Source organism: Pinus tabuliformis, chromosome Q (assembly GCF_031772625.1).
Source record: "Pinus tabuliformis cultivar Carrire ecotype Pingquan chromosome Q, CPIR1, whole genome shotgun sequence".
Taxonomy (NCBI): domain Eukaryota; kingdom Viridiplantae; phylum Streptophyta; class Pinopsida; order Pinales; family Pinaceae; genus Pinus; species Pinus tabuliformis.
The window spans coordinates 952,116,301-952,142,203 of NC_142296.1; the positions used below are offsets into that span (position 1 = coordinate 952,116,301).

The 25,903-nt window shown below is 36.4% G+C and overlaps 1 pseudogene; it reads right to left on the minus strand.

The window, feature by feature from the left end:
• Positions 1–20,927: 20,927 nt before the first annotated feature.
• LOC149222645 (mannose-1-phosphate guanylyltransferase 1 pseudogene) lies at positions 20,928–22,303 on the minus strand (annotated as a pseudogene).
• Positions 22,304–25,903: the final 3,600 nt, after the last annotated feature.

The window sequence follows — 25,903 nt, forward strand, 5'->3', positions numbered from 1 at the left end:
CCCTGTCTTAAGATGATCTGTTGACTGTATTTTTCTGTTCATAAGGTGTTCTGGGTTAGTTCTGTGATTACTGATCTGATAACTGTAGTGGACTGTAACTGTTGTATACTTGTTGATCATTTGATTCTTCATGAAAAGAAGTAGGGGGTTGTAGCTCCCTTCCAGGAGAGACTGGAGAACGAGAGAGAGTTGTAGCTCTCTGCAGGTTGCAGCCTGCGTACTGGTAAAAGACTGCACCAGTACAAAATCATTGTAAAAGAATTTCTAAATTGAAAGAAGATAGAGACATATTGCAGCAGGTGGTTTTCTCCCACATTGGGTTTCCACCTTACATCTTGTGTTCTTTGGTGTGACTGTCTATTTTCTTTGTTCATGCTCATTATTTTATGGTACTGATATGCAAGAATAATTCAAAAGATCAAATAAGGAAGATTTGTTAAATTGCTAGATAATACTGATTCACCCCCCCTCTCAGTATTATTTCCAACAATTGGTATCAAAGCAGGTCCTTCAGAAAAGCTTGATCGCTTGAAGGTAGATCGTTCATCATGAGCAACTACGAGAGAGAAGCATCAATCAGGCCACCGGTTTTTGATGGGACAAACTTCAATTATTGGAAGGTAAGAGTTACTGCATATCTTCAATCTCTTGGTACAGAAGTTTGGGACATTGTAGAAACAGGCTATGCTTTTCCTTCAGCCACTCCTACAGATCCAGCTGAGAAAAAGAAGTATGAAACAAATGCAAAAGCAGTCAGTACTCTATTAGGAAGTATATCCCAAACAGAATTCATGAAGGTAATGCACTTCAAATCAGCAAAAGAAATATGGGACAAAATGATCACGAGCTATGAAGGAGATGAACAGGTAAAACAAGCTAAACTTCAAACTCTCAGGATTCAATATGAGACTCTCAAGATGTATAATGATGAAAGTGTAGCTAATTATTTTCTTCGGGTAGATGAGATTGTTAATTGTATGAAAAATTTGGGTGAAGAAGTAAAAGAGTCTATAGTAGTTCAAAAGATTCTAAGATCATTATCCCCCAAGTTTGAATCTAAAGTATCTGCAATAGAAGAAAAAGAAAATCTCCGTGTTCTCACTATGTCTCAGCTACATGGAATTCTAACTGCTTATGAAATGAGAAAGGGAGGTCCATCAGACAGAAGGGAGGCTGCTTTTAAGGCATCAGGCAAAGACGATCACTATGAAGCAAGCCATGTTCCAGAAGAAGAGGAAGAAGAATCAAATTTTGTCAGAAATCTTCAAAGGGGTTCTGGAAGGTTCAGAGGTAAGCTACCCTTCAAATGCTTTGCTTGTGGGAGAGTAGGTCATTATGCTGCAAAATGTCCTTATAAGGATAAAGGAAAGGAACCAGCTAGATGGAACAAGAAACAAAGTGCAAATAAGAAAAGCTATTACACCCATGAAGATAGTGATGGCTTATCAAACAGTGATGAAGATGAACAAGGTAATAAATATAGGTTGTTAATGGCATTTGAAGATGATGATTATGAGGATGCTGTAGATGTGGATAACCTTTATGATGAAATTACTAGACTCAAGAGATGTATAGAAGAAAAGAACATGATCATTGATACTCTACAATTTCAAATTGATGAAAAGGAAAAACATCTTGAAAAATTAGAAGGTGAAATTGTTGGTCTTAGAAAAGAAATTGAGAAAACAAAAGCTATTAATCTCAAGTTTGTCAAAGGATCTGAAACTTTGGATGAGATTATCAGTGTGCAGCGGTCTCCACTAAATAAGACAGGTCTGGGCTATAATGGAGAAACTTCTCAAGCATCCACTTCAAAAAGTTATCTTGATGCAGCAAGAAGAAATGAGCAAAAGCACAATGAAGATCATCAGGTAAAGCAGGGACAAACTTCAAACAGAAACTATCAGGGGCAATCCAGCTTAAGGGTGAACAAAAGCCACAACCAGCCACAGGTAAAATCTTCCCAGTTTGGTTCAAGAATAGATGAAAATAGAAATTACAATCAGTTGGCTGGTAGATTCAATAACCGCAGAAGCTTCTTCAATGGACAATGCTTTTCTTGCCATAACTTTGGTCACAAAGCAGCTCAATGTGTTGCGTATAAAACAATCATGACTAGGGAAGCTCAAAAACAAAGAAGTATGACAGGGATTACAAAAAAGACCTATAACAGCTTTTCGGCTCTTGAAAATGAAGTTGAATGTTCTATTTGCAATAATTTTGGTCATGAAGACTTTGAATGCAGAAGCAGGTTTCAGGAAAGAAAGGAACAAGAGCGGAAAAAGGAACAAGCCTCAGGAACCAAAACATGGAGAATAAAGGAACCTCAAACAGAAAGATGTGGGATAGCGTTTTATGCAGAAGGACAGGAAAATCTATGGTACATTGACAGTGGATGTTCGAAGCATATGACAGGTGATAAAGAAAAACTTGAGTCTTATTCTATTTTAGAAAAGGGAAAGAAAGTCTCTTTTGGAAATGATACTCCTGCAACTATAAAAGGAAAAGGTATTGCTCCTTTAAAAGAAGATGTTAAGGCTGGAAATGTTTTGTTTGTTGATGGATTGAAGCATAATCTACTAAGTGTCAGCCAGATGTGTGATCAAAGAACCGAGGTTATATTCAGATCAAATGGATGTCTTGTTCGTGATCTTGATACAGGAAAAACAGTTCTCAAAGGGAAAAGAACTCCAAATAATCTATACATATTTGAAGAAGGACAACAACAATGCTATCTAAGCAAGGATGAAGAGCACTGGTTATGGCATCGAAGATTGGGACATCTAAGCTTCTCACAAATAAGGAAAGCATGCAAATATCAGGCAGTTCGCGATCTTCCAGATATCAAAATTCCTGACAACACCATATGCAGATCATGTCAGTTTGGAAAACAAACCAGGACTAACTTTCTAGAGAAAGAAGGATCAGCTAGCATGCCTCTTGAGCTAGTACATACAGATGTATGTGGACCATTCAGGAAAAGAACACCTAGAGGAGAGGAATACTTGATATTATTTATTGACGATTTCTCCAGGTTTGTTTGGTTAGGACTTATGAAGCACAAAGATGAAGCATTCGAAAAATTCAAATCCTTCAAAGCCTTGGTTGAAAATGAATCAGGTCACAAAATTAAGTGCCTCAGATCCGACAGAGGTGGGGAATTTACTTCAAATGAATTTTTCGATTTCTGTGATGAACATGGGATAAGGAGAGAATTCTCTACGGCTAGAACTCCTCAGCAAAATGGAGTTGTTGAAAGAATGAACAGAACAATCCAACAAATGGCTCGTGCTATGCTTGATGAATCAGGAACTCCTGCAACTTTCTGGGGTGAAGCTGCACATGCTGCGGTTATTATTCTCAACAAGACAAATGTCCGGGTGAACAGCACTCAAACTCCTCATGAGCTCTGGAGTGGTAAAACTCCTTCGGTAAAGCACTTCAAAATCTTTGGGAGCAAATGCTATATCAAGAATACTGAAGAGCAGCTTGGCAAACTTGATCCTAGAGCAGATGAAGGCATTCTTCTTGGCTATTCTCCACATAGCAAAGCATACAAATGCTACAATAAAAGACTTGGCAGAATTGTTGACAGCATTGATGTAGTGGTTGATGAGAAGGGATACATTCCTAGGCAAATACATCGTGAAGACATCGAAGAAGATGAAAGCTACCCTCAAAAACAGAATGATGAAGAAGAAGAACCTCAAGAAGAATCTCAAGAAGAACCTCATGAAGACGCAGAAGAACGAACAAGAATAGAAGAAAAGACTCCATCCAGATATGTTCAGAAGAACCATCCAGAATCTCAGATCATGGGACAGAAAGAAGCAGGTATACAAACTAGAAGAACAGTTGCAGAAGCTTCAAGTTATTTGGCATTACTCTCCTCTACTGAACCACAAAATGTGAAAGAGGCATGCAAAGATGAATGTTGGGTGAAAGCAATGGATGAAGAACTTGAGCAAATCGAAAAGAACAACACTTGGGAGCTGGTTCCTAGACCAAAGGATAAGAATGTTATCGGAACTAAATGGGTCTTCAAAAATAAATTGAATGAAAATGGAGAAGTAATTAGAAACAAAGCCAGACTTGTTTGTAAAGGGTATGCGCAGCAAGAAGGAATAGACTTTGAAGAAACTTTTGCTCCTGTTGCAAGACTTGAGGCCATCCGAATGTTCCTTGCTCTCTCAAGTTTTCAGAACTTCAAAGTATTTCAAATGGACGTAAAATCAGCCTTTCTGAATGGAGACTTGGAAGAAGAAGTGTACATTGAACAGCCAGATGGGTTCATTCTTGGAAATGATCCAAATCTTGTATGCCGATTGAAAAAGGCTCTCTATGGTCTCAAACAAGCCCCAAGGGCTTGGTACTACCGGTTGGACAAATATCTTCATCAACAAGGTTTTTCAAAAGGTTCAGCAGATAGCAATCTATATATAAAAGTTGAAAATGACAAATTGCTAATACTTGTTGTGTATGTAGATGACATTATTTTTGGCAGCAATGAAGAAGCTATGAGTCAAAGCTTTGCCTCGGTCATGCAAAAAGAATTTGAAATGTCCTTACTAGGAGAACTGACATACTTCCTTGGTTTGCAAATCCAACAAAAGGAAGGAGGAATCCTTTTATCTCAAACCAAGTATCTCAAGCAGATTTTTAAGAAATATGGCATGGAAGATGCAAAACCAGTATGTACACCCATGGTCACAGGATGTAGTCTCAGTGCAAATGATGAATCTGCAGCAGTACATCAACCAACCTACAGATCTATGATTGGAAGTTTACTATATTTGACAGGTACCCGACCAGACATCATGCATGCAGTTGGAATAGTTGGAAGATTTCAGGCAAATCCGAAGGAGACTCATCTTCAGGCGGTGAAGAGAATTTTCAAATATCTTCAAGGGACTCAAAATTATGGCTTATGGTATCCTAGAGATACAGATCTCACTCTTCATGCTTATACAGATGTAGATTGGGCCGGAAGCGTGGATGACAGGAAAAGCACAAGTGGTGGTGCGTTCTTTATGGGTTCCAGACTGGTATCTTGGTTCAGCAAGAAACAGAGTTCAATTGCCTTGTCTACAGCTGAAGCGGAATATGTTGCTGCTGCATCTTGTTGCACCCAACTCCTTTGGATGATGCAGACCTTGCAGGATTATCAAATCACTTGTACACCTCCAATCCCTATCTTATGTGACAACACAAGTGCAATCAGCATCTCAAAGAATCTGGTTATGCATTCAAAAACCAAGCACATACCAATCAAGTACCATTTTCTCTGGGAACAAGTACTTGAACAGAAGGTCAAGTTGGAGTATGTTCCTTCTAAGGAACAAGTTGCTGATATTTTCACCAAACCGTTGCCCAGGGACACTTTTGAATACCTCAGGCAAAAACTGGGGGTTGTTGATGCATCATCTTGTTGAACCTCTTCTTATTGGCGGTACAGGTTTAGGGGGAGCACATAATGCATTGTTGGCATTATGAAGAAGGAGATCTTGGAAATAGCTGCAATATGTCTCTATCTCTTTCATGGTGGATTTCTGGTTATTTGCAGATCTGGAGGAGCATGAGCGTAGGGGGAGCATACCCTTTGCCCTTGATGTCAAAGGGGGAGAATGAAGCTGAAGATCATGAGGTTGCCATCAAGTCCAAAGGGGGAGATTGTTGGCATTATGATTCAGGTGTTGTCCTTGATGGCAACCCATTCAGGTGGTAGATCACTATTCTTGATGATCAACTCTCTATTTTTAAGAAGGACGCAGGCAATCTGTTCAGAAAGTGCGTCCCCGCAGGTATACCATGCAGAACCCGCGTCCAGGGACGCAGGCCAGCCGTTCAGGGGGTGCGTCCACCCAGTGCACACATTTCAAGACAGAGAAAAGCACGAGGGGGTTTCTTGTGTGGTATCTAGCCGACGGTTTTGTGTTTCTATGGTGTCGGCTCGTGGTATTGTTCCATGTTTTGGGGAGGAGCTTTCCTATATAAAGCAAAGGAGTTCATTTGGATTGATCATCATCTTTGGTTGAATATCTTTTGGTGTGATCTAGTCCAGATCTATGAGGGCGAATCTTCTAATGGACTGTGATCTCTATGGCGCATGATCAGATCTGCAGATCTGACTGTTTGGGCTAGTTCTGAAGTCTTCATATCTTTTATATCTGAAGGGACGCAGGTTCAGTGAAGTGCAAGTGCGCCGAGACGCAGTACAGTAAGGGGTCAGGTGCGTCTCTGAAGTGAAAGACGCGGCGCGATAGTATTATTGGGTGCGTCTCTGAAGCAAAAGATGCGGTGCGATAATATTGTTGGGTGCGCCGGTACGCAGAGCAGTTTAAAGGAACAGTGCGTCGGTACGCAGAGCAGCAGAAGGTAAAACTGCGTCCAGTCGCAGGCCACAGAAAGAAAAATTGCGTCCCTGTCTTAAGATGATTTGTTGACTGTATTTTTCTGTTCATAAGGTGTTCTGGGTTAGTTCTGTGATTACTGATCTGATAACTGTAGTGGACTGTAACTGTTGTATACTTGTTGATCATTTGATTCTTCATGAAAAGAAGTAGGGGGTTGTAGCTCCCTTCCAGGAGAGACTGGAGAACGAGAGAGAGTTGTAGCTCTCTGCAGGTTGCAGCCTGCGTACTGGTAAAAGACTGCACCAGTACAAAATCATTGTAAAAGAATTTCTAAATTGAAAGAAGATAGAGACATATTGCAGCAGGTGGTTTTCTCCCACATTGGGTTTCCACCTTACATCTTGTGTTCTTTGGTGTGACTGTCTATTTTCTTTGTTCATGCTCATTATTTTATGGTACTGATATGCAAGAATAATTCAAAAGATCAAATAAGGAAGATTTGTTAAATTGCTAGATAATACTGATTCACCCCCCCTCTCAGTATTATTTCCAACACCCACCACCTCGACTACTGTTCCGACCTCAAGAGCCAGGAGGAAGAGAAAAACACCTCAATTCCCTGCCTTTTTACCAAAACGAAAATCGACAGTAGTTGGATCCCCTAATTCCTCCAGCTCACCAACCATCGCTTTAAAACCCCGCACTCCAGCCACTCCTCGAAACCCCTCTCCCTCACCCACAGAGGCTGAGATGCAGAGCGTTCATAGCTTCGTGGCATCATATCTTAAGACAGTTGATACACAAGAACCAGCTGCCGACACCCAGAATGATAGTGAGCAAGTGGCTGCAACACAAGAACCAGCCACTACCCCAGGTGACACACAAGAACCACCTGTGGGAAATATTGATCAAATTGACGTAGCAGAACCTCTGCACCCACTGGAATCTACTGTCTCACAGGATCAGCCTACTATACCCGCCCTGCAAGAAGAATTTGAGTTTCTGAAATCTCAGATTCAGGATTACCAGGAAGAGATAATAAGGATCAGGGAAGCATATCAAGAAGAATTCAGCCTGCATGTTTTAGCAAGAGCAGCGTTGGCAGCAGAGAAAAGCAAAGATATCGAATATCTGTGTACAAGTTGTGGTGAGATATATGCTCAGGCAAGATATAGGTTAGTACAAGAACCAATAAAGGAAGCCCCCGAGGCTGAAAATGAAACAAAGGAGTCTGCTGATGCTGAAGTAAAAATTCCACAATTCTCTGCTGAGACAGAAAGACCTGTTGCTACACAAGAACCAACAGGATCTCTAGAGGAAGTGCAGACAGAAAGACCTGTTGTTACACAAGAACCAACAGGATCTTCAGAAGAAGTGCAGTCAGAAAGCCCTGTTGATACACAAGAACCAACAGGAGCTTCAGAAGAAGTGCAGTCAGTGAGACCTGTTGCTACACAAGAACCAACAGGTCATCCAGAGAACATGCAAGACCAAGACCAGGAACTTACTGACACACAAGAACCAGTAAGTTCACCTGAAGTTGCACAAGATCAAGAACTTACTGACACACAAGAACCAGTAAGTTCCTCAGAGGCTGCACAGGAACAAACAAAGGAGCTTCCCGACGCTATGCAGGAAGAAAAGGAAGAAGAAAACAAGGACTCACCCCGGCCTGCCCAGACTATTATGGAAGAAGAAGAAAAAGATACAGATTCATCACGGCCTGCCCAGACTACTATGGAAGAAGAGCAAACAGTTTCAGAAGGGAATAAAGAAGAATTGAATTCACCTAGCAAGAAGCAAGGAGCAGAAGAAGAAAAAGAGACAGATTCACCCTGGACCACCAAAATCAATCTGGAGAACAATGAATTAGCCCAACAGGAGGAAGAAGCTCGGGTTAAAGATGAAGAGAAAGATGCTGGATCATCCCAGCCCACTTCAACAGAACAGATGATTCTGATTGATGCCTGTATGCAAACAGAGCTTCCCACTGTTAGTGATGCATGTATAGAAACAGAAAGCTTTCAGGAATTGAAACGTAGATGGTGGAGAGAATATCAGCAGTCTCAAGGCAAAGCATTCGAACAACAGAAAGGGACCTGGTTTGACCATGCTTATAAGAACTGGGAAGCACTGGAACAGTGTAGGGCCCAGTATAAAGAAATTAAGGAACTGAAACACAGGATGTCCCAGATGTTTGAGTTATGTCAAAGGATGCTCGCCACAAGGAAACCCTCCTTTAACTATGCCACATTTTTAAGGGAAAGGCTTGCATTCATTCAGCTGAAGGCTATCAAAGAGGGGAGGCCTCATCAAGTGGTCACAGCAGATCAGTTTATGAAGACTTTTGCAGAGGCACCCAAAAGCGACCAAAACCTGCTATGTGAATTGTACCTCCATAATGAGGCTGTATCTGAAGAAAGAAACATGAATAGGATACCTGTAGTAGGTGACATTCAATTGAGAGCCTTCATCTCCTTTTTGGCTAATCAACTTACCTGGAAAAATGCCTATGTCTCAGGCCTCCAAAACGAACATAATTGTCTTTTGTGGATTCGGTCTGAACCACAGAACGCTGCCACTTTCATTTCACAACACTTAAAAATGATAAGCAATGATGATATGAAGGAGCATGTTATGAGACTGCGAACAGAGGTCCTAACAGACTGTCAGCAGTATGTAAAGACCAAAGCATCATTGGCTGTTAAATCAAATAAACTATTTTGGGATAACTGCCCCGCAGAAAGGAAGGAATATCACCCGTATAACCCATCAAATCTGCAAGTAGCATTATCAAGGGTACCTCGGTATGTTGAATGCGTGCAACGTTGTGCTGAGAATTGGATGGGTTACAAATTCAAGTTCCCACTTTTATGGTTGCCGGGTGATCAGTATAAGGGCCAGTTTGGACTTTCTAACAGAGAAGAGGCAGCAACATGGAAACATATACGAACTGTTTGTGGTTTCAGAGACAAATTTGATGTTACCCCCTACAACTATTGTCTTATTAATCTGCATTGTTCGTCCCAGTTCTCCGACTCAGACTCAGAGTAGACATTGCATGGGGACATGCAATCTCTTCAGTTGGGGGGGATGTTGGGACTCACAATTGACCTATTTTTGACCTTATCTTTTGCCGTATTATTACCCTTTTGCAGTCATAAGTTGAAAGCTTTTATTTTATAATGATATATTGACCCCAAGGTATGAAGTAACCTTCCGCATATCTATGTTTAATTGTTTATTTCATATTCGTGAATATCTTTATACTTATCCTTGGAAACGCTGACTAAATTGTCAAATAATTGCCTTAAGCTTGCAGGAGTTATAATGTATAGTTGCTGTAACACCAAAAACAGCAACTACGCAGTTGCTGTAACACCAGAAACAACAACTACGCAGTTGCTGCAACACCAGAAGCAGCAACTCCGTAGTTGCTACAGTCAACAACAACAATTACCTAAAGCAAGCTATTTTGTAATAGCCACGAACAACAGATGGCAGCTATCTAAAGAATCTTGACGTGGCATAATCAAGCGGAAGTCTAAAGAAGGAAGAACACAGTCAGCATGAACAACATGGGGAAATGGCGAAGGAATATGAAGATCCCGAGAAGACGGTCAAAGTCAGTTACCCGCTGTGTAACAGCTAAAGCTCAAGAAAAGAATGTATTATCATATTGTTGTAACAGCACTCTGAATTGCTTATTTTTGACAAGATGGGTTAACTGAATAGGCTGTAATACTTTATTGTAATAGATGTCTCCTCTATAAAGAGGATACATCTACATGAAAAGGGGATTAGTCCGTGTCTATGGTCAGTTTGGAAGAAGAGATTCTGAGAACATCAGCAAAGTCTGAACTCTACTGTATTTAATCTTTTTGGCAGATGAATATAAAACTGTTTTGAGCACTTAATCCCGTCTTCGTTTTCCTGGGGAATCTTGTGAGAGGGACTGGGCCCACCTTCCTCACAAGATTCACCCATTTACTTTCTTGTCAAGTGTGTAAGTGTGCAGTAGTTTCTTTCTGGTACTCTGTTTGGATTTGATAGCATTACCTCTGGTATTCTTTGTTTTGCTAGTACTCTGTTTCATTAATCACTTGAGTTTGTTTCTCACCGGTGAATGAGAGTGCAGTGTGCATTAGTAAATCTGATTACAGGGGCAGGTGCTGAACGTCCCCATCTGGAGGATAGGGTCCTGATCCTCTGCCAACAGAGCGTCCATCATTTCGCTTTCCAGATTCGTAGTTTTAATTAATTGCTTTCATCTTAACAAGTACTGTAATGACATAGCGTAAGAATTACGTATACTACAGCTTTTCGATGCTTTTAGATTTTGAGTACATACAGTACGCAGTAGCCTTTGAAATAAAAAGACTTTCCCTGGTTGACAATTAATGTGGTACTTGAATGTTTAATTCATAAACAATTCAACTAGCCAACACCTGGGATACTTGAAATCCTACAGGAAAATCAAGGAGAGGTTCACTTGGAAGGACCTCAAGATATCTGTATTGAGGTTTGTGAAGGAATGCAGCATCTGCCAAAAAACAAAGCCAAACATACTCATCCGACGGGGTTTCTACAACCACTTCCCATCCTTGAGAAAAAATGGGAGAGAATTTCCATGGACTTCATCACTAGGCTATCTCAGGTACAAGGGAAAGAATACATGTATGTAGTGGTGGACACACTTATTAAGTTCACACACTTCTTTTTCATACCTTCAAAATACTCAACAACACAGGTGGGGGAGATGTTCTTCAGAGAGATCTTTTGATTGCATGGATTGTTGAAGACCATTGTGAGTGACCAATACAATTAATTATGGTAGGCTTATGGAAATAAGTATTTAGCCGTGTGGGTACGAAGCTAACACCAAGCACTAGCTATAATTCACAAATTGATCGGAAAACTGAGATAGTCAAGAAATAGTTGGAGGGCTATGTCAATAACTATGTATTTGGCTAACATAAAGCATGGGTGAAGTGGTTCCATTTGGGGGAACACTACTATAAGACCACTTTCCATAAGAATGACACCCTTTAAAGCATTGTATGGATATGATGCCGCAACAATTGTAGATCAAGTATTTGGAGATAACAAAGTCCATTTGGCCAAAGATTGGGTTCAGGGGAACCATGATATTTTATGGGTCCTCAAAGGCAACATTTAGATGGCATAGAACCAATAGAAATTTATGTAGACAAGCACAAAATAGAGCATAACTTTGAAGTTTGAGACACGGTATACCTTCATCTACAACCCTACAAGCGATCATCACTCAAAATGAAGGGGGAAAAAAAAACTAAAACCCAGATTCTATGTGCCTTACCGAATTATGAGGTGAGTTGTGGAAGTGGCCTACTAGCTAGAGCTTCTAGAAGGGTGTAATATTCACAATGTCTTCCACGTTTCATGTCTAAAAAAGGCTATGAAGAAACATGTAGTTACTTCTACCAATATTCCACCCTTGGATTAAGAAGGGGAATTGGTCTTGGTTCCTGAGGCAATTTTGGAGACAAGGGAACAAAAATTGAGGAGTAGGATCTTGAAGGAGTACCTGGTGAAGTGGAAGAATTTTCTAGTTGAGGATGCCACTTGGGAGGAGTACTCAAACTTCCATGAATGAAGTTGCTTGAGGACAAGAAATATTGGGCGGGGAGGAATGTAATCTCCCCAACTACTTAGGAGGCATATGGGAGACTTCCTCTAGCCTAATAAAGTTCTCGTAGGCTAAGGTAAGGAATAAATTAACTAAGGGAACATGATTCACTTAGGAAACACATTATAAATGCTAAAGTGACAAAAAGGGGGACGTGTGCTACATTAATAAAGATTCATTTTTTAATTTAGAAAGTGAAAAATCCACTAAGGTGACTTTATAAAAATAAAAGGGTAAAAATGTAGCAAAAGTGGTGAACAAGTTATAAAAAGGGGAAAATGAGGAGTTTATCCTCATTCTAGTCTTTTTCTATTTGAGAAAAAGAAATTTGGAGAGCTCTTGGAGAAGACTCTAGGGTTCTGGAAACCCTACTTGCAAATTGCTAGTTTCAGTGTTGATACCATACACCCTAGGTAGTTGGAGAGTGGGATCACTCAGATTTCACCATTGTGCTTTAAGGAGATCAATATACTTACAGAAGGAAGTAAGCCCTCAATGTTATTAGTGGATTTTATTTTCTAATATAGGTTTTTCTTTATCTCTTGGACAAGTTTTGCATACCCATTAAAGTGGCCAAGAGTCTAAGCTCAAGGAGGGTCGAGTTCAACAATATAGAAGGTTGAGTTACCTCCTTTACCTTGCTAACCAATTTTTATACTGAAGGTAATGTGTTTGCTAGTCATTAAGGGGGTGAGTTTGGTACATATTCAGTGGGTCAAGTTACTGATAGGGAATGGTGAGTTTCACTTCATTTGCTGGAGATTAAACCATGTTTTTGGGCTAAGACTATACTGTGTTGTGGGATGAGTTTTACTAATTGAAGGGTTGAGTTCTCTTGTTGATTGTAGAAAAGTTTGTGGGCTGATTTTTAACCTTCAGTGGTTTTCATGTTAGTCTTTGTTTGCTAGTTATGGAGTCACACTAAATATTAGTGTGTGGGGGTTGCCATTTTTGAGAAGTAGTTGTGGGTTTTTTCCGAGTTTATACAATGAGAAGGGGTTGTCTATACTTCAAATAATGAGCCCAAACTTCATAGGGTTAATGTTGATCTATATCTACCTCAAAGGATTGGTATCATTATGGAAAGACATATCAAGTTCCCTCATCCTGTTCATTATTGTAATCTCTATTGGTATTGTGTAATTTCTAGGTTATGATTAGTGATGGAATGGATATTGTATGACTATCCTTATTTTCCCAATGATAAATATTTCTTGCTGAGTTTATTATGAGTATCATATTTCTATTATAGAGTGTTTTTGTAAGCATACATTTTTGTATTATATGTTTATTTAAACCAAAAACAAGAAAAAGTGCACATACAATAGTTTGCATCCCAACTGTTCGACGAAATCTCATAAAGACCAGACCAAGCAAAACTTAGAATTAGATGAAAAACTTAAGGTACTTCTAGGAGGGCATATTACACCCTTCAACCAATATGTCAATGAACATCCATTATTATCTCCCTATAGTAGTTATTTATAGATAGGATACCCAACTAAGAAAAAAAATCCACTCCATAATGCTTCTCAATCAAACTATCAAAATGTCTAAAACCCATACCACTCCCAACCAAGTATCAAAACTAATTCTCACTCTCATCCTACTCCCAACTTTCCAAACCAAACAATAACCAGTTAAAGGAAAAACTAATACTATTTATATCCAAATTATAGAATCAGCATGCCATTTTTTTACAAGGTTTCTAATCCATGCTTCCACCAAATCAATAAATACATGCTTTTGAGTTAGGACTAGGCATCAAAAACCATTACCTTCATTTAGCCTCCAAACACATTTTGCAACTAGAGCCTTAGTTAAAACATGTTTATTATTGATACCCCAACCTCCCTCATATTTTGGAATGACTATATCTCATCTAATCCAAAATAACCCTTTTTCCTCCTCACTTCCAAACCACACAAGAATATGAAGCTTAGCTACCTAATCTTTTCCAAAAATCGCTTTGGAATAAAAGCTAGTGACATCTAAAAAGCAAGAATTGGCTCAAGAAAAAATTTGACTAAATATGTCTACCTTCACGAGAAAGCCAATGATTACACCATACGTAGAATTGGTTTTCAACCTTTGTAGTGAACCAGAACCAATATTTCTTCACATGTGAATTCTCCTTTAGACAAAGCCAAAAATATTTCAATTCTTTCTTAATATCAACTGCTAGAAAATGAAATAAGTGAGAGTATATGTTTCACCCTCATCATCCAAACATATATATATATATATATATATATATACATATACATATGTATATACATATACATATGTATATGTATATGTATATACATATGTATATGTATATACATATACATATGTATATACATATACATATGTATATACATATACATATACATATGTATATACATATACATATGTATATACATATACATATGTATATACATATACATATGTATATACATATACATATGTATATATATATATATATATATGACTTATAAACATTGATCATATATAGATGACTTATAAACATTGATCATCGTACCGATGGATTTACAATGAAGGTTTATCATTCTCTTAGCTTATGGATATCCCTCCTCTTTTTTTCTAGGAAATATATTCCCAACGAAATCTCTTGGACACTTTTCCTCATTTTGAGCATAGTACCCAAGGAAAACCCTAGATTCTTTAGAACATAAGACTAGGTGAAATAATCATGAGTAAATCATATATAGTTCAACAATACTTGGTTCATTGAGAGCAAACATGTCATAAAATGGGCTTTGAAGCCTAATGGGGAGGCTAACAACTTTTCCTTGCAACCATTCATGGTTATGCCCAATTGAAAACGCATATCCCTCACTATACCATCACAAAAACCCAATATATCATATATGAATGAAGAGTGAGATAGGTAGATGTTGCTACCAATTGTAAAACCTTTGAAAGACCTATATATTTTTGCTTCTATAAGTTCTCAACTTAGATTCTTGACCACAATAAGGAATAAAAAGGGGGATAAAGGACACATTTACCTTAACCCTCTATTATTCCTAAAGTAAACTAAAGCAAATCCATCAATTAAAATGACAAATGAAACCAAGGTTACACAACCCATAACTCAATTTACAAAATGTACATTAAAATCCAAGTGAATCAAAATAATCCTAAAAAACAATCAACTTTCCCTATCATGGGTTTTCGAAAGATTTAATTTTATAACCAACGAAGACAATTTTTGTGTGTTAATCAAATGAATCCCCTCATGGGCTACCCTTATAGCCTCATGAATATGTTTGCATGACAAGAACCCAAACCATTCACTCGAAATAGCAATTGATAATAACTTCTTGACTCTCGAAGAAATTACTATGAAATTATTTTATAAATATAGTTCCATAAGGATACATGTCTAATGCGAAGGTTAAGAAACCATTTGAAAAAAAATGGAACAAACCATAAGAAATTGAAACAATTATAATGTCAAAACTTAGAAACAAACAAAAGTCGAGGCATATGCATATGAAGTTGAAACATTAGAAAAAATATGCATATAAAAATAAATGATCCCTTAAGGCTCGAGGGTATAGTATTTTCAAGTATAACTCATTGTAGGGATGCTTAGGGAGTTTAACATAAGGACTCACACGTAGGTAAGCCCCCTTTCCCAAAATTTTTTAATGATGTTCTTTCCACAAAGATTAAGACTTCCATTGACCTAATGTATCATGAACTTGGTTGTAAACAAGGACTAGATCGCCTTCATGAAATAAGTGAGGGTGAACTTGATGGTCATTTTATGCTTTGGAACTTTATTTTAGCATTTTTATTTGTAAAGAGATAAATTAGTCCTTATTTTCTTATTTCAAAGTGAACAAACTTCTATCAATATTGGTGGTATTAGGAATGTGTTAAATAGTTAAATGGAGGGAGGGGATTTCATACTTGATGGGTAAAATTGCCTCAACACCATGAATGCGATGAAAAGTTGTAAATCAAGTCATAATGATGATGCATTCACAATAGGGCTACAAAGAATAGAACAACATGTGATTCATGGTTTTGAGGATTTTATTCATGACCTCAAGATGATCATTACCCTATAAAAATTGTGAAGAAAATTTATACACAAAACCTAAGTTTGAAGATAATTCTTGGGAGACTTTACACAAAAAAATGTGAATCATGGTTAAAGACCATCTATTTGGGAAGCTAAAGTAAGTAATGACATGATTATAAAATAAATAGGTGGTTATGGATACAATGTTGTTGAAGGTTGGCATGGTTTAAACTCGCTTCATAAAATAATCAATGATTATAACAATGTACTTGCAATCATTGATGGATTTGGCTAAAAATACATAATGTTGATTACCCACTTGTGAAAGGCACCAATAATGACTACAAGATAAAGCAAAGCTAATTGATCTCTATCCTTGGGGGCATAAGGGGAATGCCAAAAATGAATGACATAGATGATATTCTAAGAATTTTCCATGTTTGAAAGATGACAACCATATGCGTTGGTTTTATAGTCATATAAAAGTCACTCAACCTCATAATGGGAGAGGAAATGACATAATATGGTATCAATGGTTAGTTGGTAGAGGCCATCATTAATGTGCATATATATAGGAACCTATTGACATGTATGTCATTAATGGTTTAAAAAAATGGGGACCAAGATTTTTGGTTTGCATATACACCATAATGTCATTTTCTCAAGGGTCTTCAAATGGAATGATAAAACTAGCAAGTCCCCTAAAGGTGCAAAGGTACATCGAAGGAATAAAATATTTGGGAAAATTATTAAAGTGTCGAAAGACAAAAAGGATCAGTTTTCGCACAGTCGCTTTTACCAGTAAAGTAAATACAAATCAGAGGACAACTTCAAAGAGCTAGAAAAAAAATATAATCTATAGCACGCTCTCACCTTCTTGCCTGACACCAAGATCATGACCGGGGCGACTAAGCCATATCGATGGGCTTCAACATTTGCACTCAATCTGGTGGAGCAAAATTTTGATTTTTGACTTTTTTAAATGACTTTTTAAAATAATTTAACACCTAAATTATGTCAATTGTATAACTCAAACTTTTAAATTTAACACATATCTACTAGATTTCAATAAAAAATTTCGAAAATTATGCCCTATAAACTCCAAAACTTAGAATAATTAAACTATAGTTTTCTTCAATAGACATGAGTCATTGTGCCCTTCACCAAGATTTAACTACACAACAATGCTTCTTTAAATGATAACACATGTCCATAATGAGTACTGGGCAGGTGTGATGTGGTTGTTTATGTTTTACATTTAGCTATATGTCAAGGCACCAATCAAGGTTCCTTCTACGAATGACAATAAATGCCCATGCTATGAGTAATGGGAAAGTGAGGTATGTCCCATGCTTGGAGCACTGGTTAGGTGAGGAATGACCATTTTAGGCAATAATGTTGAAATTGAGAGAAAATAGGAGAAGTTGGTTTTGAAAAGGAAAAAAAAATCCATAAGAATTAACTATAGTAGTTGTTGTTGGGCAAGAACATGATCTAATAAGATGTCAATAGTTTTTACCCTAAAAAGAAAGTGAATAGTTTTTACTGTGAAAAGAAAAGTCTATAGTTCATTGAAAATATACACTTGTTAAGAAAAAAAAATATCGACTAATTATAATATACAAGCTTGACACGAATTAATAAGAAATGAATGTTTTCTCTTGAGTTAATAAGATGTCAATGGTTTCTTTATCTAAAAAGAAAAATGTATAGTTTGATGGATGGATATTTTTTCCCCTTTAAGTTTCACATTATTATATTATTTTTAGTTTTTTAAATAAATTTAATTATCTAGAAAATTATAAATATTTAAACTATGTAAATTCACTAATTTAAAATTATAAAATTGACAAAAACATCGACTCAAGCTAAAAATTATTTTATTAAATCATAATTATAATTATAATCTTATTTTAAAAAAGGAAAATACATTTAATACTTTGGAAGGTACTAATAGACATTTTATAATGTTTATTTATAAAGTATTACATGTTTTGTGTGTTAAAATTTTCATTCTAATTTAAGGTTATTTAGATTTTAGAATATAAATTTAGAGAGAAATCTTAAGTGTTTTTTCTTTTCCACTAAAATTTAATGAAATAAAATTTGATGATATTGTTGTTTTTAGTTATTTGAAATGTAATTTAAAATGCAAAATTGAATTTAAATCCTTGAAAAACCTTTAAAGGAATTAATACACAACATTTTAACAAATTTCAAACTAAAAAAATAAAAAACTTAAAACATTTAAAATACACACTTACAAAATAACCAAAAAAGAACATTTAGAGAATTAAAAATCTAATAAAATTTCAATAAACTATAAATTTTATCACAAACCACATTAATAAAATTAAAATTATCTCTAAACTCTTTCTACTTCAACTAAGATTATTTCATTTCACTGATTAAATAGAGGTATTTATACACATCCTCATTTCACTCATTAAACAAAGGTATCTATACATGTTCTTCCAATAAAAATAGAGCTAAGATATAACCAGTGATCATCATATGCCTTGATTGAATGAATATCATATTTTTTAAATAAATACACAAAACGTTGCTGAACAATAATGGTTTAAAAGAAATATGTACATTATGTACACAAAACAATAGAGCTTAAACGATTATTAATTATGGGGAAATTGTAGGTTTTAACCCCATACATAAATTACCTACATACGAATTCTAAGAACATAAAAATGCGGGAGCATAACACATAAAACACATATACACATAGATTTTCCCTTGGATCCCAAAATCGGGACTACCAACTTGATTTTTCAGTATATTCCTTTCAATGTTACAATACATATATATACATGCCGAAGTATCCAATACCATGGACCGAAAACCATCGCGCCCAAAACCATGTGCAAAAACGATAGGTAGGTCCGGCCACCTAATATAGGGTCCAAGAAAATTTTCCTTGGGGGGGCTAACCACCCCCCCTCAAACCCCCTGTGATCCCCCTGTTGCGTAGTTGGTGCAACAAAGGGGGGGCTTCGCCCCCCCTCTAACCTCCTGGTTAACTAGGTAGGCTAGTCTTGGAAAGAATATAACACAACCCAAGAGAAACGCAATTCTAAATGAAAATACGGGAAAATCTTCTCAATCGGTATTAATTGCCATCTAATATCTAATATTATTATTATAATTACTATGGTCAAGTATGATCAATATTATGGTCAAGTATGATAATAGGATATAAACTTTCTTCTTTTTCATATTTCTAATATTATAATATTGTTACGATATTTATGAGGGAACTTTAGCACACAATTTCTAACTTCCAAAACCTCTTCAACCACATACAAGCTTCCAAATGCTATCCAAGACGGGCAAGTGGGCTTCAAGAGGCATGCTCCAACCTCCATGTCATCATCCAAGTGAACATTCTGCCTCCAAACGCTATGCAAGGATATGCGTCCTCCACAAGTCATGCAAATAAACCCCACACACAATTTTATTATTAAAGCTTACAAAGGTATACATATTTACCCAAAAATAGTATGAAAAAATATTAAACAAATGTCTAATCTAACCACAAAACAATGAGGAAATCAAAGCCATGCAAATAGAAAATAATCCTCGCCATTCAAAGCAATTTAATCTCAAGACCCAACTTATAGGGGTATCTCAATTGGCGATTGAGATGTTATGAAATATCACACAAACCATTAAATTCAACATTCAAATCCCCATGGGTCAAACCAACAACAAAAAATTAATCCTAAAATCGTAGTTCCTAGCATTCAAGTTTTCTTCAACTCACATAGACTTCATGGACTTCATTAGTGCCATGCATACTCAGTATAATAGAGAATTTGAATAACCAAATGAATTGTTGAAAGGAAGATTAAGGTTTCACTTGTTAATTAAGTTCTTGCTACATATTAAATCTTATGGAGAGAAGCATTCTTAGAGAATATTCCTATGTACTGCAAGGCTTGGATCTCACGATACAATTCACTTTGCACAAGTATATTTAGAATTAACGAACCCCACCTACTAATCTTCATACCAAATCTACTCCTTCTTACATAAAGATCCACTATAATCATGAACATGTTTTAGATGAATATGCATGCTTCTAGTTCCACTACCACGAGTTAATTTATGAAAAAATATCATTTTTACTAACAATTTGTGAATGTGCTCTTGAATGGAAAGAAAATAGTGTTAAATGTTTGACATAAATACCAACTTAAAATTAATAATTTTGATGGCATTGAAAAATCTAGTCCCCTCAATGGTTGATGGGCTCCCATCATTTTGATGTTTCTCAATCAATATCATGTGCACTCTCTCTAACCATAAGTTTTGTTATTGCCTTGCATCCTTAAACCTTATTCTTGGCATTAATTGTAAGGTTTTGAATCTGTACAATTACCTACAAATATTTTTACCCATGTGAATGCTTCTTTGTTAGATTTCTTCTAACGACTTGCTTCTTTCCTAGCTTGCTTTTAAATAACATGTGCATTAACACACGACTCCTTGAACTAGGATAATTGATCAAATATAATTTTTACCTATTGACTATTGTAAAACCAAGAGGGAAAGAAAATAACAATATCGACAGTTTAAAACAAGCAATATTGAATCGAAACTTTCCAACGACGTCATGACTAAATTAGTTCCTGTAGGAAACCAAAAAGTGCAAGCCTAAGAAAAAAATCAGGCTTTTCAGTCAGCTTGAACTTTCCATTCCTCCCCTAGCCCCCAAAGAGAGAAACAAAAAACAATTCGCACCCCACCCTCCCCCAACCTAAAAAGAATCCTACAACATAGAGTATTATCCCTTCTACTCATCCCCAAAATCTATGACATGGACAAGTATCATTAATATTACAATAACCAATTAGCTACCATGACTTCTCCATCTTTCTGATTGCATGACAATGTCTAGCTTAAGAATGTTGGTATTGATTTCTTTATGAGGAGGGACCACACCTCCATTGTTATATATCTCATTAAAAACATGGACATCCTCCCCCGATATGGTCATGTTTTCAACACGGGCCCATTGACCAACCATAGAGTGCCAACCAATGCTACTTCCATACACACAAGTGTATTTCTTGATGTGCACTCCATGCATAATGGTGCAATATGAAATTCTCACTCCCGCCTCAATCACACAGCTCGGCCAATGGCCACATCTAGCCCATTAAAGCAACCCTCACCAATCTGTGCAGTGTTGTCAACAATCACATTTCCAACAATGTTAACCCCAGTTTCTAATTTATCCGAGGTGTTTCTTCGAAGAGAATCTAAGTAGAGCCTTAGGCCAGAAATATAGTCTCTGGGTTGCCCAATATCCATCCAGAAACCAGGTAAAACCATAGCATAGAGTTGTTTCTCCTGTGCAATTTTTGGGAACACTTCCTTTTCAATGGATGTGGGTCTCAACTCAATTCGGTCCAAAACACTGGGGTTCAGAAGGTAGATTCCTGCATTGATCTTGTTACCAACAAAGACCCTGGGCTTCTCAACGAACCTCTTTACCTTTCCAGTGTCCTTGTCAAGAATAACAACACCATATTTTTAGGGTTCATCAATCTAGTTCAAGAGATCAATTCTTTACTATTTACCTTACAAACCATAAAAAAATTGAACAAAGAGAGAATTTACATAATGAAATTATGAAAAAAAATTCCCTTGCAATTTGGATTTTGCAAAGACATGCCCTAAAAAAAACAAACCAAGGAAAATGGTTCCAAGTGAGAAGGGGCCTAAGGTAGTACAACAAACTGTATGTTGGTCATCATGATGGATGCTTCTCCACCATGTTTTGTATCGAAATCAACCATTTGATTTAATGGGTATTCACTAATTTCATCATTATTTAGAACAAAAATTGGCTCCCCATATCCATCTATCAATTTGTCCCTTGCAAGTGATAAAGGTCCAACAACGCCCATGGGCTATGTTTCTTACGAACAGGGAATCTTAATCCCAAGTTTCATTTCAAATGCCTTCAAGAAGCTCAACATAACTTCATCAACATCGATAGCTTTAAGTGCTTCAATCTGCTAAAAAAATTAAATCCAATTTGTTTAATTTTCCATACGAGAAATATACAACCTCCTTCATCACTGCTACTGTTACAAGTTTATTAGCTTTATGTAATGGAAAATCATTGGCTTATTTGCAAATTCAACCAGAGGCTTAGGGACACTTAGTGTCAAAGGGAAACTTGGTTCCAAAACCACCGACTAATATGAGGGCCTTCATGGTGTCTTGTTACTTCTCTTATCTATTCTAAACTTTTCCCTCCTTTGCTAATCAACTGGAGTTGACGATGCCTAGAACAGGTCCCAAAACTCCCATGCCGAAGCATGAGTTAGTGGTGGTAGTGCGTTGGAATGTGTAGGGGTGCTAGCCACGTGCCAAATTTTAAGCGGAAGGAGGCAGGTGAAAATATGCTTTTGCGATTGGTTAAATCTGCTCAGCCAAACCCAGCAGAGGAACACCTTCAGTGTAAATATGCTCCTTTTGGAGCTTATCATTAGGAGAAGGGTCTACTTCACCCATAGCGTAGATTGGTAATGAAATCAACAATGACTAATGATTCATTACACTTAGGAGTAGAAAAATCAAAATCATATTCCTAAAGGATCACAATCCAATGAATGAACTTACCGTTAATAACGTGATGCCTCAAAATGCATTACATGGGGTTTGAAATAGAAACAACCTTAGTTTTTTAGAGTAATGTATAGTGATAAAGTTGGTGAACCAAAAAGAATAACAATAAGCCTAAATTTTCATCATGATTATAGGTAAATGGTAGTCCTAAAAGGTTATTTATAATGTAGTATATGATGCGCTCACAACCATCCTCCCCTTCATGAATTAACCCACTAACCACAACTGATGTTGACATAGAGACATAAATGTTGTAATCCTTATTAAGGTCAAGAGGTATGGTTAAAAGAGTTAATGTAAGTGCATTCTTTAATGCATCACTTTTTTTTGAGTTTGGTCATTCCATACAAATGGTATGTTGTAATGTTACAAATGCAAAAAATGATGAGTACACATAGCACAATTAAGAACGGACTGATGAAGAAAATTGGCCTTGCCTTGAACACTTTGAAATTAGTGCAAAGTTATTGGGAGAGAAAACTCAAAAATGGCTTGAACCTTCAATGGGTTTATAGTAATATCCTTTTGGAGAGAATGAATCCTAAAAGGTAATCAATTGTAACATAAAAAACACAATTAATGGTATTCAAGCAAATTATATATTTTTGACATTGAATGAAACAATGTGAAAATCTTCTAACAATGTCATACTTGTATTTTCCACCATATTCCTTACATGGATGTCATTAGATGTTATGAGGGTGAAATTACATAATTGAGTAAAAATCTCATAATTATTTTACATTGAAATCATTATTTTGTCACAATTTCAAAATTATGAAATAACAATTATTTCATAGTTGAGAAAAACTCATAATTGAGAATCTCATAATGAGTTGGAAAAAGCTCATAATTGAGCATGGAACTTGAGAAAAAAGTTCATAATAGAGAAAATTCTCATAGTGGGTTTGCAAAATCTCACAATTGAGCATGGAACTTGTACATGACTTGTACTTGCTTAGTTAATATTCCATCAAGCCTATTTATGGATTGCAATTGCTTGGTTCAAATGTCGTCAAGCCTATCTATGACTCATATCTTCCTAATTGACATGTCATTAAGCATGTCTCCAAGCCCTTCTAGATTCCAACAAGAAGAGGCCAAATAGGGGGATAGGTAATATCTAAATTTTGAGTCATTGTACTAGTGAAACAAAGAGAGGGAAAAGAAAGGTGTCAAGTAGCTTGGAGCTTGAAGGTATTGCAACAATTATCAAAGTATATATTTGTTGTTGTACTTTCTTTGGTAATCAATAAAAATATATGTTATTTCCACTCCAATGTGTTTTATTTTGATTTTTTTATCTAATGCATTTTTAGATCAACTTTTACTTGAGAAAAATAGATTAGATATAGTTGTTTCTAATATTATTTCAGGCCAAATGAATTTGAGAAAGGTATGTTTTGTCTTTTTTTCTATTCAAGTTATTGAATGTTGAGATAGGACTAGATTCTTAGATTTGGATCAACTATGAACATGCAAGCATGAACACTATAACCAGGTAAGGCCCATTCTCCTATCGTCATCATATTGATTTAATGAATAATTTATGCATAAAGTAAAATTCCATTGTGTTCTAACCCCTATATATTTTTGATCTTAATTAGATTAGTGAGAGGGATAGCCTGTCCATAGGAGAGTTTCCTCTACTATGAAGTGTTGTGACCATTTATTCTAATGAATAGTGATATTGTTGAGAAAAACAAGGATTATTTCAACCAAGTCATGAAAAATAATATGAAATGAACCATTAGAAAGTGGCTCCAACATTCTTCAATCTAAAAAGCATAATGGAATGTCCCCCATGGTGTAGTGTTGGTGGGATTTATACGAAGACCAAAAGCACATCCCTTGTGAGTGAGTTAGGTTCACTAATAAATATAGAGATATGGTACTATCTACCTTTTCCTAGGGTTCATATTCATAAGGGAAATGCAAATAGGAAGATAGATATAAATACATAGTGATCGTTTTTTTCCCTTGTCTCATGAATAACTTGGTTAGTCTAATTCCAAAGCTAGATTCCTTGACAAACCTACACAATTCGAATTAAATAAACCTTTCTCTTTTCCATTTAAACATTCTAACAGACAACAAAAATTTCAAAATCATAAAACCATAGTTGATACTAATGAAAATTAAGTTCCTACGAATACTATTATCCATGCATGGAAAGATTCAAAAAATACACAATAATGGGTGGGGGGAAGAAGACAGATTTATTATATCAATATAAAAAAGATGACAACAAGTATAGCCAAACTTTTTTGTGACACCTCCTTCAATATATTTTGAGTCCTCTCATCCTTTGCCAAATGCAATCAACTTTCCAACAATGTGGTTGTAGTTTCACTTTGGTAGAGTAGCCAAGGAGAGACTAAACTAACTCTATAGAAAACTCAATCACATATTGAAGAAGCAAGGGATAACCTAATAAAATAGAGAGAAAACTACAAGCATAAGACAATTAACCAAAGACTTGAATTTTCTCTAAATTAATGGTGTATTCTCTTGAAATGTCCTTCCCTTGACCTAAAAGTCCCTATTTATGTGAGTAGAGAGTCGATACAATTGAGGAGGAGTGAAGTGCATGCCATAAAAATGTCAAGCATGCATGATATCCATTCCGTGCCTATGAATTATGTATAATTTGTACTTTTTAATGGAATTTGAAGGTGCTACATGTTTATCATTGAATATTAGTTACGTAGCTATGAATTTTACTTGGGAAACCCATGAGCACATGGTAAAGGACTTAAATTAACCACAAAGATGTTCCATCAGATTTGGCATGAGGTGTGTAAGTGGATTGACTCATCTAATTTGACCATAGGAGGCAAAATATAAGTATAACATATACCTTCTAATATGTGAGGTTAGAAGGAGAGGACAATTAATGGTTAAAAATACATTATAAAGTGGAGAGTTCTCATGTAAGTGAGCTAGGGAGTACAACAAAATAAAGATATTGGAAAGTACCTACAAGTGAAGACCAAAGGATCAATTGAAAATATTCCCAAGGCAGGAATACATATACTTAGGTGGAAAATGAGCATGGCCACCTAGTCTAGTACATTGTGGATCCATGAATTGTGTAATAGGGAAAATTGTGGCCATGAAAGAATACATGGTGAATCTGGGTCAAAACAAGATCATGGTCATGAAATTCAAGTGGATCCACATCTT